A 14,884-nucleotide genomic window follows, 5' to 3' on the forward strand; every position below is an offset into this window, starting at 1 on the left:
TAAAGTTGGGAGCTTTGGAATAAATAGCCAGTCTGCTCAGCATGAACTGTCTGTAACTAGGGAGTAAAGAAATCCTGTCAATATTGTATATGAGGTGTTTATAAGAATACCAGTCAGGGACTGGTTAATAATTGTGACAGATTCATAATTGTGGAGATCTCTTAAAAAAAAAGATAATAGACTTTGAATTTTTGAAAGCAGAGAGGTCTTCTGACTGCTGGATAAGGGTGTTTTTCATTTTTTTTAAATATTTCTCTTAACAGTGTTTATTTGATATGCCTCTTATGATAAAGCCTCGACATATTTCTCTGATAAAAGAGCTGTCTATATTCAAATTCATAGGCTTTTGAGTGACAGGATTGAAGTGTAAGGAAAATAATAACTGAAAACATATTAAAATCTTTTCACCTCTAAGTTAAGTATAGTTTAAGTCCATGAGCACAAAGAGAAATGTGTAAGTTCAGAATATCAGAAATGTTCCACTTTGAAGGTTTTCCTTTTTTCTTGATTCATAATAATACATTAGTTTTTGAATGTCAAAGCACTATGTAAATATTGTAATCAAATGGGTTCAGCACTTAATTCAACTTCTGTTCATTTCTATTTTTCTTTGTATAAGGGAAATGTTTGTAGATACAAGATTCCAGTGTCCTTCTGTCAGTCCTTGGTGGAAAACCGTGAAAATTATGGGATTGCATGTTTTCCCTTGCTCTTAACGCTGTGTGAGAACAATAGGCATGGCAGAACTGTGTGATGCCTGAATAATATTTCTGACTCAGTACATAGCATGGTTAAAAGTAACAGAAGACCAAAAGATAACTAAGGTGGTGAATCTTATACAGCAGTTAACTTGTGTTAATGAAGTGGATTTTAAAATTGATTTTATCAATGCCTGCAGTGACAGACAAGAGGCAATGTTTTTAAACCCAAAGTGAATAGGTTTGGGTGGACATACAGAACATATTTTTTACACTGCAATATTGCCCAAGTGGTATCCCCAGGGATAAGGACATCAAGTGTACAGAAATATTTGATGATCTGAATTCTGCTTTGCTTTGGAAAAAATGACAAGTACAGGCAATATGATTGTGGTTAGGAAGACTTCACTGCCGGTACTTCACAGTTACAGGGGTCTCTAACATGTAATCATTAGAAGAAATCACCAAGTTAAATGCATAAAAAATTAATTCTTGAGTGAATTGTTTTCTCTGATCATTGTACCAAGACACTGAATAATGTGATGCAGCTATTGAAACTTGATTTTTCATAGTAAGAAATGGAAAGATTATTGCAAATATTGGTAGACATCATTGTGCAAACTTTTGAACATAAGCAATTGATTTCTAGCTTTATTAGATTTCATTCCTATTTTAGATCTTGTTTTTTACAACAAATTTGTAAATTACTAGTTCATTACTAGTTAAGAGACATGAACATTGTCTTGTAAAATCAACTGTTATATCACTGCTATTTTTACCTTTTCTGCATGAAATTATGTCCTAGGGAGCATGCTAAGCAAAAATGTTTTTTAAGCCTTTTTCAGGGCTTTTTTTTAGAGCTTTGTTGTAAATTAGTGACTGTTTCTAAAAGGTTTTGCTAAGGAACAAAAGCTGCTTCCTTTTCTCAGCTTCTCAATAAATAGTGTTTTTCTCTTGTCTCTGAATGCTTGCTTCCAATTTTTATTTTTTGCCTCCATTTTCTCATCCTATCACAACTCTATAGAGGTAGATAATGTGCCATAAATCAAAACCATTCTTGTCTTGTGGCTGTGATTAACTTGAAACAGTGTATTATGCTGCATTCAAAGTTAGCCTGACTCCATGCTGATTGCTTCTTATGTGGTAACACGTACCAGAAGCCACATGCATGTACACGCTGTTTAATATTCAAATTTACTTAACTCGAATGTATTCTAAAAAGAAAAACCAAGTTTTTTATTCTTATCCCTGACTTAAAGTGGCAACAAGTATGGTAAATTAAAATCAGTGTTCTGTCTCCATGGAAGGTGAGGAAGAACTTAGAGTGACTGAGTAGCAGCAATCCTTAAATGTGAAGAGAATGCTGGAGCAAATTCTACTTCTTCTTGTCTTTATTTGTGGTTTTTTGTAGAGCTTGTTTTGCATATTTTGGGGATGTCCTTCTGGTGATTATTAATAATTATTGTGACTTTCTTATGTCCTTTAAGGGACTCAGTAGGCAGTCTTCTACTACCACCCCAAATTCCTACTTCCATAAGGCCCTATTTCACTAACACAGTCTTGAAATAAGCAGATGACCCTTGAAATTTCCAAGCACATTTGTCTTTGTTGACAATACATCATATTCTATTATCTATTGCCCCCAATTTATGTTCCTGCTTAATTATGTGAACTATTCTAGACACTGACTTGTTTAAAATAGGTCTAGGGTTTGCCATTACAAAGTAGCCCTTCTCTCTCAAATAAGAAGAGGGTTTTTCTAGTACTGACTCACAAAAATGCAACAAATCCTCATGGCTGGCATAGATTTTTATGGCTGGAGAACCAGGAAACAGCAGGTATACTTCCCAGGCAATCCTAAACAATAAATATACTGTTACTCATTCTCTGGAGGCCTGGGGGAGAACTTCTGACCCTTGACTTCAAATTCACATTTAAATCTCCAAGTGTTGGAGACAGTGAAGACCAAGAGAATGGTAAAAAAATGAACTAGGAAAAAACCGAAAAACACCTGAAAGAAACTTCCACTAAAATATAACTGGTGAGAGTTAAGATACCCTCTGTAGAGAACTGGAAAAATGCCTGAAGCAAGGAAAATGAATACTTTCATTTTGGCTTATCCATGAATTTGTAGAGAGTCTGAAAATTCTAATTCAGAGGAAAATTCAAGCTTTTGTGCTCAAATAATATATATTTTTTTCTATTATTCAACTGTTATTAATCTTCAACCTAAAAAAAAAAAAATTAAGAGAATGAGAATACTACAGCCCTCCTCAGAGGAACTGAAGTCAGATAAAACTCTGATTTAAGTGTGTATCTTGTGTATTCAGTAGTGAAAATTGTTTATTATTGAAACAAATATCTAAGACAGTATTTTTCAAATTACTGAGGTTAACATAAAGCAAAACAAATTGCTTCAAGGGGCTTTGAAATTGTAGATGAATTAAGAGTGTCTCTTGATTTTGTGAAGCTCCACATTGTTCAATTATATCATTACTGACTGACTGGTATTCTGCCTTTTATCTTCATAAGATGTTCTCAGACAAAACAGAATCCAAGGTTGCCTGTAATCACTAGGCAAAGAGATCAGATGAATGTAAAAATATTAATTAGAGCAAAGAGTTAAGCCAAATGCTTTTTCAATTTTCCTGATGGTGGGGCTCCTTGGAAACATATTTGTAGTGATGTGGGATGCCAGGTTTGTGTTTTGTACGATATCACTCAATTGAGTTGCATCACATTAAAAGCTACAAAACATAGTGGCAAAGGCTTACCTCAAGAAAAGAGGGAATATCAAACATACCCGACTAGAGAGATGAATTTAGCATACCTGTTTAATTGAGGAGTTAAAACAAACCCATATTCAGAGATATCTCTGGTCCTGTGTTTATTTTTTTTTCAGTTCTTGACTAAATTTAAAATCCATTCTTACCCAATTCCACTGTTATCACTTGAATTAGTTGCTTGATAGTGAAAGACACTTACAAGATATGCCACCCTTCACCTTTTCCATTTCTGGATGCTGAATGCTGAGGGCAGTAACATAAAGTCAACTTAAATTTTGAAGTTAAGGCAGTCATACTTCTTTCCTTTCTTTTTTCTTTTTTCTTTTTTTTTTTTATTTTTTTTTTTATTTTTCAAATTACTGATGTAATTATTCTCAAACTGATCTGACTTTGAAATTCCTCTCTACAGTTTGACAAGACACTATGACAGCTGGTTTAGTGAAGGGATAATTATTTTATAGAGTTGTAATATGAATTACATGTTCAATCTTTTCTAAGAAGGCAACATGACAGATATAACAGAAGACCACTAATATGCAGTTATTTAAGTAGTGGCAAATGTGTAAAAGCTTTGAAGCAATTTTTCTAGGCTATTCAGAGAGCATGAAATTTGCTCTTAAATGCATAACATACTGTAGTTATGTTATCAATGTGTCTACCATTTATCAAAGAAAATTCCACAAAGATCACCCATGGTGATTGTTTCTAGATTAAAAGTCTCACTTTTATTTAAGATTAACAGGAAACTTTTTGCTATTTTATTACTGTATTGTAAGATGTTAGAACTATTTACTCTAACATCCTTAGACTTAAAAACTGAATAGGCACTTGATTTAGATATGACAGATTAAATTTCATCAGGTCAGAGCTAAACTTTAACAAGAGCAAGTCTATTTGCATCCTAGATGAAAACATGAAAGGTTTAAAATTAAATCAAATATTTATAAAAATTTTTTGAAGTCCTGGCCTTGTACCATTTTAAAATTTACATCCAAGCAGAAAGCTGATTTGATGGTAAAAATTATTGATAATACAGGCTTCTTCGAAACATATTTGCTCTGATGTGTGAGACCAGATAGCTCTTTTGTATAATATACTGTAACACTTGGTAGAATTGCATCACATAAAATCCAAAAACAAATCTTCACCTCAAGAAAATAGGAGGTTATTCAGCATTTCAGTTAGACAGCTTGCTGTACAGGGGTCACCCAAAATAACTTCTCTTGAAACTGGCTAACAACCCCTTTAGTTTACAGCATCTGAGACTAAGTAGTTTCTCCCCCATCGTATTCTTTAGCTGATTCAATTTGCTTGCATGGAGCATTGATTCTTGGCAAGTAAACTCATTTACTGGCAGACATTTAGACAGAAATGCATGGACTGAGTTTTTCAGCTATGGTTCTTTTTGTGCATGCACCAACACTTCAGCAGATATCACCTCAAATTTATGCTGCATTTTGACATTGCAATGTCCTCCAAGCAGATGTGGTGAGCAATAGTGGGGAATGAACAGTGAAGAAGTGGAAGTCTGGACTTCTGACAGTGCATCATCTTTTACTGAAGCATTCTTACAGTCACTTCAAGTGCTGGAAAAATATATGGCCTATGAAAGGTATTTAATTCATGATACGTAGGGGAAAAGGGATTTTTGTAAAATTCCATTATCTGAAAAGTTCATGGGGTACACTTACCTAAACTAGCCCTTCACTGCTGGAAATGAAACCTGTTCTTAGCCAAAGTATTAATGGTTTATAAAGATTTCTAAAGTACTGTGGATGGCAAGATAGTAAAGAAAAAGTAGTTCTTTTCTTAGAAGAATTACACTAAACAGCTGGCACGAAAACTCTTCAGCATTGTGGAGAGCTCTCAATTTCTTTACCTTTCTTTTTTACTTATCTGTCTTCCTAAAACAGTCTACATTTAATAGTGACATTGACATGAACAGACAAGACAACTTGAATTCTGGGGCAGATATAATTTTCATGCAGAAAACTTCATTCAAAACTGGAAATATTTAGATGAAATTCTTTCACACTTCACTGTTGCAAATGCTACTCAGTGGCCAGTCCTCTCTTTTTTCCAACATAAAACTAACAGAGTAGTTATCTTCTCAGTGAGGATTAAATTATAGACTCCTACTACTCTATCAGTACTGAAAGAAATTTTCAAATAAATCTTGAGTGTGAGTGATCCTGTGTTAAAATTTAAGTTTACCTTTGTACAAATTGAGGAATAGTTCCCTTTCAAGTTATACTACAGGCCCACAAATTTAAAGAAAATTGTATATAAGTTGTATGTATGTAACTTGATCATCAATTAAAAAAATCTCATAGCCATATTAAACTTTGATTGTGTCTGAAAATCTAAATTTATAAATATTGGACTATACTCTGAAAACCATTAAATTTGGTCTCTGGTTGGGCAAGGGAAATGTATTTAAAGTGCAAGCGGCAGATTTCATTACTTATGATTTGGGATTTTTTTTTAAAGCACCATCTCAGAACTCTCCTTGCATTTAATAAGGACAATAATTGATAAACTGCCACAAAGTCTTAGGAATAGTTAGCAATTTTGCTGGTTGGAACCAACATCTTCAAATTAACTGGGCCAGTACAGACTGCACAACTCTGAGAAATAATGGGCTTTCTCTCTGAAATATTGCTTAATAACTGAGCAGCTGCGAACAACCTCTGTAGCACTTTTGGCTTCATTAATTTATGAAGTGAGAGTTCTGACTATGGGCATTCAAAGGAGGGAGCAGAATGCAGTGCTAGGGTGTCAAAAGTTTAAAAGGTCATGTCATAAAGGTCTTTGATGCAGTATAAGCTTTAAAAAATATATTGTTGCCTCTAGAATGAACATCCAACAATGTCATTCAGGGTGATTTTGCACAAAATATGGCAGATGAATGCCCCCACAAGTATATATTAACACAGTACCTTGTAGAATCTATTTCTGGTCACTGATTCTTCCTCCAAAATGTTACACTTATGTGAACAGAGAATCAATCAGCTCTGTCAGACTTCACCTGTTATGATCACAGATTTCTCCATGTTATTTTGTCAGCAAACACACCTTACTCTGCTTAATTTGAGGTGTGTAAGATTCACATGCATTTGACACTACATCCATTTTAAGCATAGCCATAATTCCTGTTTAAATACAGTGCAGATATCTATGTTACTGCCAACTCTGGTTTTATTCTGGAGTATTTACTTCATGTGATTTCCTTTTGGCTCAAAAGTCAAATGACTGAGCTTTTGTCTGCATGTAAAATAGCACAAGTATGTCCCCAGGATCTGATTCTTCAGATAGAACAGTAAACTTTCATCCTATGACCTCATGGAAATGTTCAGATAAATATGCAACTCTAGATTAATGCAAAGTTTAATATATAATGTTCTCCTCTACTCTTCTCTTGATCCACTCTACTTTGATTAGTATGATGTCTAGGTGCCATTTTTGAAATTCCATCAAATCTATCAAATCAAATTATCAAATCTAAAAAAAAACAAAAAGAAAAAAGAAGAAGAAGAAGAAAAAGAAAAAAAGAAAAAGAAGAAGAAGAAGAAAAAGAAAAAGAAAAAGAAGAAAAAGAGAAAAAGAAAAAAAGAAAAAGAAAAAGAAAAAGTGTTTCAGTTGGTAATACAGTTTGTTCCATAACTTGCATCAGTTCCAATGTGCTAGTCAAAATCCACAACCTGAGTTAGGTGTCTTGGTTATCAAGGGCTTGACACATTCCCTACAGTTGTCCAGTTTGTCCAGTTACATGTGCTGTAACTGGACAAAGAGTAGTTCCACCTGCTGAAGCATAGCTGCACTGATGTAATCTCTCATCATGCCACAGGAGACTCCTCCAGTATAAAAATGGGTGTTTGCACCAAGCAGAATTTCCTGTCTGTTATCATAAGTTAAGATGAAAAGGATATCTTTATCCTGGAATAAATATTTACAGAGAACTTAAAGGTTTTTCTACACAGACAGTAAGTTACTACAAGCTGAAGTGTAGATATAAAGTTTTACCTAATATTTTAAATCATTGCTATCGCTTAACAACATGTACACAATCATCATTAAGACCAATATTTTTGGAGAATTACTGTGATACTGTTTGCAAAATGCTTGTGACATTTCAGTTGCCAACACATAGAGACTTTTTATGAAGAGCAGCTAATTAAAAAGTATTGCCATAACATTACTTGTTACTTTGTGAATACAGAAAATTTCTAATGTCTTATGCAGTCTGGACAGCTCCTCCATATTATATAAGAGAATGATTTTTGATACCTCCCTGCTGTCATCTCTATCTATCCCACATACAGGTTTCCTGTATGTTCATTAACATTTTCATGAAATCTCTGTAGTATTTTGCCACCAAGCACGTGGCATTACATTTTCCCCTGCTTTCAAAGTTTTCACGTTCTAATATGGTGCTGAAGTCCTACTTGATTTTCTTGGGACAAAAGATAGTGTAAAGATCTTTTTTATGCAAATGTAATGTGCTGTATTTTGCCTGCATCCAAAAATGACTTTTGCTATTGCAGGTTGAATTTAAAGAGAGGACAATATTTCTTGTGGCTCTTGCTATACTCTGCCAGTTTAACTGATTTCTGTCTTGTCCCATGCAGTTCATATTACTCTTCTTAAAAAGCATGGAACAGTCCAGGTTCTGTAAGACTTGCTTGTGCCTACAATATCCTATAATGCTAAGCACTTAATCGCTAAGCTGTACACAGAAAATATTAGCAGCATATTAGTTATTTCTAACACCATTAAGTGACAAAAGAGTGGTTACTTTTCCCTTTCAGCCTTCTTTATGACACACATTGTCAAATTAAATCTACTTAAAAACCATATTTTAGCATTCCATCACAGAAATTTAAAGTGAAAATCTCTCAAAAGAAGTTGTCTAAGTAAGATTATTCAAAGTATGGAATAGGAAATCAGAGCCTAATGAAGAAACTTATGAACCAGAAGAACAAGGTTCTCAGTTATTCTTGAGTTTCTTCTAGCTTATTTTTTAATGCATTTAGCTGTTAAACCTAGAAAGAAAACCTTGAAAGTCAGCATAATTATGTAATTTACTGTCTTTTTGAATTTTTATGGAGTTTGAATACTTGTTCCAAAGTTGTGCAGTGAAAATTATTCTTTTATGACAAGCATGAACAAATGGGTGAAGCTTTGCAGTAGTCTGGTATGAAAAATATGTGTCTTAACATTTAATGTGAATTTTAGCTAATGAACCTTATTTTAAAAACCTCTAAAGATACCTTAAATTTTGAAAAACTGTGTATCATTAGTGTCATGGTGCATCATTTTGACATTGGAAAATCACGCTTACGCAGATGCACTGTTTCATGAACCTGTCTCAAAACCAAATTCTTTCTCATGCTGGAATTTTCTGTAACAAGAAGTGACACTTTTAAGCAAGTATTCATGGAACTTCATCTTTTCTTGAAAAATATTTTCCAAGAAACTATTATAATGTATTAAACATCCTTTTATTCCCAATGGATATTAAGTTGTATCTCATCAAAGTATGCAAGAAAAGGCCATGACATTAGAATTTGCCCTATATAAAAATAAATGCACCGTTTATCTTTATGTTTAACAACATTTGGGAGAGTTTAAAATAATATTAATAGTTTCTATTTAAAACTTTTGGATTCAGGTGTTGTTCTCAATATAGGTAGTATCTAATCTGTAAAAGCTCATTTGATTACAGGAAAGCATTGCAGCCCACAACATGTTGATAATATACATCAGAATTCAATCATAACGGTTGATATGATCAAGCCGTTTAACCATGGATGCCTGAAGAATATTCATGAAACTTCACTCATAAAGTTATTCCCTTATGCAAATTGCTTGCTTTGCTTAACTGTACACTTTGATAGCATTGCTTTTCTGTTGTAATGTATTTCTTAAAATATGCTTTCATTGCATTGAATCGCAGTGTTTTTGTAACTGTCCTGAATGTACAGAAAAATTTCAACAAAATTTGTTGATAAAGACATATGATAACTAGATGTCTACAGAAATAACACAAATTAGTGAGAGTAATAAATCAGTTATGGAATTATGTACTTGTGACTAAGAAGTACAGTTCATCCTGGGTTACTGTCTAAATATTGATACTTTCTGGCAGGTCATTTGAAGCTTAGTCAAACTTGATTTAGGAAATTATTTTTACAAATGATTCAGGAAATATATTACAAATATTCTGGGCTGTCCACCAGGTGCCCACAAAGCCACTCTATCACTCCTGCTTCTTATCAGGAAAGGGAAAAAATAAGACAAAAATGTTCCTGTGTTAAGGTGAGGGTGGTTGAAAGAAAAGCAAAGGCTGCACATGGAAGCAAATCGAAGCAAAAAAATTCCCTACATCAACAGGTGAAGTCCAGTTGTTTCCTGGGAAGTAGTCCCAGAATGCATAGCAGTTGCTTCATAAACAAAGAATAAGTTCCACCCCTCACTCCCTTTGCTCAGTATTATGGCTCAGCAAATGCCATGTAGTATGGAATGTCCCTTTGGTCAGTTTGATTCAGCTGTCCTGTTATGTTCTGTCCCAAATTACTGTTCACCCCCCACACACAGGCCTTGAGGAAGTTGAAGAGTAGGGGGTGACAAAAGAAACCTGATGCTATGGGAGCATTGCTTAACAGGACCTCAAACACTGATGTGTTATCAGCACTGTTCTGGTCACAAATTCACAGCAGCACTCTGTGGGGGCTGCTATGGGAGAAGTTACCTCTATTCCAGATAGACCAAATAAAATATAAAAATATGTGGAGATAGATTTTCTAAAAATTCTGGACTACATCAGGTCTCAGGTTCAAGTATTCTCTTGATTTTATTTACTAATTTTTTTTTTTTTTTTAATGTGCAACAGATGCTTTATATATTGCGTATTTTCCAAGTTTAGTTTTGGGGCTTTAAAATGGTGTGCATAGAAATTTTACTCAAGTCTAAAGTCTTGAGTAAAGACTTTAGACTTTTCAAGTCTAAAGAATTCCTTAAGCAGTTATTTCTATGGCCTGTATTTATAGGAAATTTATTTCATAAAATTCATGTCTTATTTATGTTTTGTCAGAGTTTAAAATACAAGTAGTTTTTTTGTTCAGAGGTTTTCAGGAATCCATTCAATTATATGATTTAAGATACAAGTCCCTATTTAGCTATTTCAGTGTGATTGACTTGTTAATTTTGTTGAAGGAAAATTCAAAAACTTGAGCTGAAAATTGGAAGAATTTCCTTAAACTTCATATTTTTTTAAGAGAGAGTTTTCTCCTCAAGGGATTGAAAATCAATAAACCCAGCAAAAATAATTTTACTAGAAAAACTTGTTTTGCAGCAAAACCGCTTGAACTTTTTACTTCTGTCTATTCTGCAGAGGTTGCATCGAGAATTGGTCACAGCTGTAAACTTACTTCTTGATAGTAGTTTACTGACTCTTCCTGAACCACTCAACAATGTGTACATTTGTGGGCCTCACATTTAGGTCAAATTATTTTATACTGCCAAAATTACATAGGAAAATGTTTTGACTTGTGGCTGCTTGAATGGCCTCTGACAGCAATCTAACTGCCTGTAGGCCTAGTGGCAGATAAATATGAAAAGGATTGGCACAGAAGGTAAAAACAGCAGAAAGAAATCTCCTTAACCTTGCAATGTAGAAAATATTTATAAAGTCACAGTGTTAGTAAATTTTGGCACCAAAAAAAAAAAAAAAAAAAAAAAGGTGCTCATGCTGCAGCATTACAGACATAAGAAAGATTGTGTTTGTGGTGTTACACTTGTGATGTGAGAGTGTGTGTGGCCTGAGTTCAGAATCCTGAAGTTTTTTTCTGGCTTAATGCTGTATAGTAGAAGTGCCAAAATGAATCCTACCTTAATTTTTGTATGTTTATATATCTGTGAGGGATTATATATGCAGCTTAATATAAACAAAAATGCAATTATAAATAAACACTATAGAACATAAGTGATTGTTAGCTTTAAATCATTTGATGTTTTTAAGGTTGTAGGTAATCATCCCTGTGCTGAAAACAAGCGACCTCAACAATTAGATGCATCACCTCACCACTGATCAAACAGTCACTTTCTTCTCCATGCTAAAGCTTTTATCTTTTTGACAGTACTCCAGGCTCTATGTAGAACAGTTTCTGTACTCTTTCTTCCACACCACTTCAATTACTTACAAAGTAAAAATAACAATATTTCTACTACTATAGCTTGTTTTTTAGACATACTTGCTTAAATACTTCAATTTTCCAAAAAGTGACTTCCATTTTGGTGCCTGTAATTGGGAGATTGTATTTCAATCAGCAATTGCTGACTCAAAAGACTTATTTTTGTATCCATGGTTCATTACATACATTTAAATCATGCAATAAAAACAGGTCAAGAAATTATTTGGTAAAAATTAATTGAACCTGGAAAAGAAGAAAAGCTACTCACAGAAAAATTGAGTAAAAATGTATAGTATCCTCATCTTATTGACACTGGCTGGAAGCTTAGTCATGGAAATTAAAATCTGTTATGCTGTTCATGGAAAATGTTGCCTTTTATCCTTCTGTCTCTCTCTTTGTGTCAGTAATCTTTGGCATCTAAGTTAAATGAGTTCCCCATTCGCTGTGATTGCTGTAGTGATGTGATAATGTATAAACTGTGCATAGCTGGGCTGCTTTGGAAGATTCTTTTATAGAGCGTCTGTGTGGTTCTGCAACTGCAAAAATTATGGGGCAGAGCTCAGAATATATATGCAGAAACAGAGCCACAATGCCTCAAAATTATACCATGCAAAAGGGAGTGGAATAATTGGAAAAAATTAAGTATTGCAGTGTATGTTGAATTTCACCTCATATGTAGCATGACAAATAAACAATTCAGAGAGTCTAGAAATACTACAATAAGTTCTTTTTGAAAATTTTATCTTTCCCAGAGAAACTTATTTTAGTGGATTTCAGTCTCTGAAAGTTTTTCTGATAGGTGTGTCAATGACTTTTTGACTTATCTGAGCCAGCTTTCAATATTTAGCTATTACCTGTAATGTACCCATGACAGCCCACAGCTAATTCTAAATAGCAAAATATTCTGGGAAAATATTTAGGGTAGGAAATAAATTGTTCTAAGATTAGTGATATGCCTGCAGTAGTAAAGATATCCAGCTTAGTTTACATCTGTTGAATGATTTGAGAGTGTCATACAGATGTGACAATGGTGAAACCAAGAGAATTCTTGCTTCCAAATTGCCAAGGTATGATAAAAGGAGCATTAGATGAAGAAGTTTCTGGATGGTCATGTCCAAAGAGCTACAGTAAATTGCTCAGTGTCCAAAGGGAGAGTAATGAGTGGTGTTCTCAAGATCCTTAAGGGTTCACATACTGCTCAACACCTTAATGGCCCTGACAGTAAGACATAGAGCACCCTCAGCAAGTTTGGAGATGATGTAAAGTGCTGCAGTTGACACGCTGTAGGGAGGGGGTGACATCCAGAGGAACCTGACTGGCTTGAGGAGTGGGCTCAAGGGAACCTCATGAGCTCCAGCAAGGCCAAATACAAAGTGCTGCACCTGGGTTGTGGCAATCCCCAGTATCACGACTGGCTGGGGGATGGACTGAGAGCAGCCCCACAGAACAGGATTTGGAGAATGGAGTCTTCATGCAGTCTGTGGATAAACAACTGGACATAAGCCAGCAGTGTCTGTATACAGCTCAGAAAGGCAATCATATCTTGACAGAATCAAAAGAAGCATGACCACGTTGAGGGAGATGATGGGTCCAGTTCTGGGTTTGATAATTCAAGAGAGACAAGGTACGACTGAGAAGATGCAGCTGAGGGCACAAAGATGATGAGACAGGAGAATTTCTCTTGTGAGCAAAGTCTGAGAGATCTGGGCCTGTTAACCTGGAGAAGAGGCAGCTGAGAGCCGATCTTATAAAAGTATACAAATATCTTAAAAATGGATGTCATAAGGATTGGCTCAGACTTTTTTCAGTGAAACCTGGTGACAGTAGAAAGGGAGCAGCCTCTTCTCTGGCTGGAGCTCCTGATGTTGTTTGAAATGTCTCAGGGCTGGCGGTTCCGGTCTGTCAAAAGAGCAGTTTAGGAAATTGATGGTAAACAATGCCATGCAGAGCCTCTCGTGCGGTTACAGCACTCGCACATCTCCTTGCTGCTTCTGGAGGACCTGCTTCAGCGTCTGGTGTGTTCTTTCTATTATGGCCTGGCCCGTGGGGGAGTGAGGAATCCCGCTTTTATGCTGGACCCCCCATTCCTGCAGGAAGTTGCTGAACACTCTGGAAGTATAAGCTGGACCATTGTCAGTTTTAATTGTGTCTAGGACCCCTAAGGTGGCAAAGACGTGTATGAGGTGTTTTCTCACATCTGAGGCCCTTTCCCCTATGTGGGCTGAGGCAAAAACCACTCCTGAGAAGGTGTCCACAGTTACGTGGACATTCCTGAGTTTCCCAAATTTGGGGACTTTGGTGACATCCATTTGCCACACATCACAACTGCAGAGACCTCTGGGATTCACACCTGCTCCCAGTGTTGGTAAGGCTGCCTCCTGACAGTTGGGGCATGAGGCCACAATTTCCCTGGCTTGGTCACACCGCAGATGGAACTGGCATACCAGACCTGGGGCATTTTGATGGAATTGCTGATGGCTGAGCCTGGCCTGCTCGACTATACTCAGCTGGCCTCCCAGCTGTACTGGGGCTGCCAGGGCGTCTGCTCTGCGGTTCCCTTTGGAATAAAGCCTCGGAGATCCATGTGTGATCTCACATGCACCACATAAAAGGGATGCTCACGGTTAGAAACCAGGTGCACCAATTTTGTGAGCAACCTGAAGATGACCTGATTCGGGACCTCTTTAATGACTGCATGTTCAGCTCTAGACACTGCTCCTGCTACATATGCTGAATCCGTTACCAGATTAACAGGTTGATCGAAGTTTTCAAAAGCCCTCATGACAGCATCCAACTCAGCTACCTGTGGGGAACCTTCCACTACTTTAACATCAGATTCCCACAACTGAGTCTCTGGGTCCTTCCAAGTCACCACTGACTTGTGGGACTTCCCTGACCCATCTGTGAACACTGTCAGTGCTCTGAGTGGCTTTTTACTTTGTAATTCTTTTGGCAACAATTTGAACTCTCTGTTAAACAGATGATGGCCAAGATGTCTGATCTGAATTTGGCCTGAGAAGCTGTCTAGAGCAAACAGCAAATTTTCATTCTGTCTTAGAAGGTGTTCAAAGGTCTCCTTGGTCATTTTCCCTGTGGATGTTTTGATGGGGAGGTGGATACATGTGAAGTCACAGCCAGCTAGTACCTGCAGACGAGCCCTGGCCCGTATTATGAGCTGCGCCATCAGCTCTTGTGGCCTGGTGATGCT

Source organism: Vidua macroura, chromosome Z, assembly GCF_024509145.1.
Source record: "Vidua macroura isolate BioBank_ID:100142 chromosome Z, ASM2450914v1, whole genome shotgun sequence".
Lineage (NCBI taxonomy): Eukaryota > Metazoa > Chordata > Aves > Passeriformes > Viduidae > Vidua > Vidua macroura.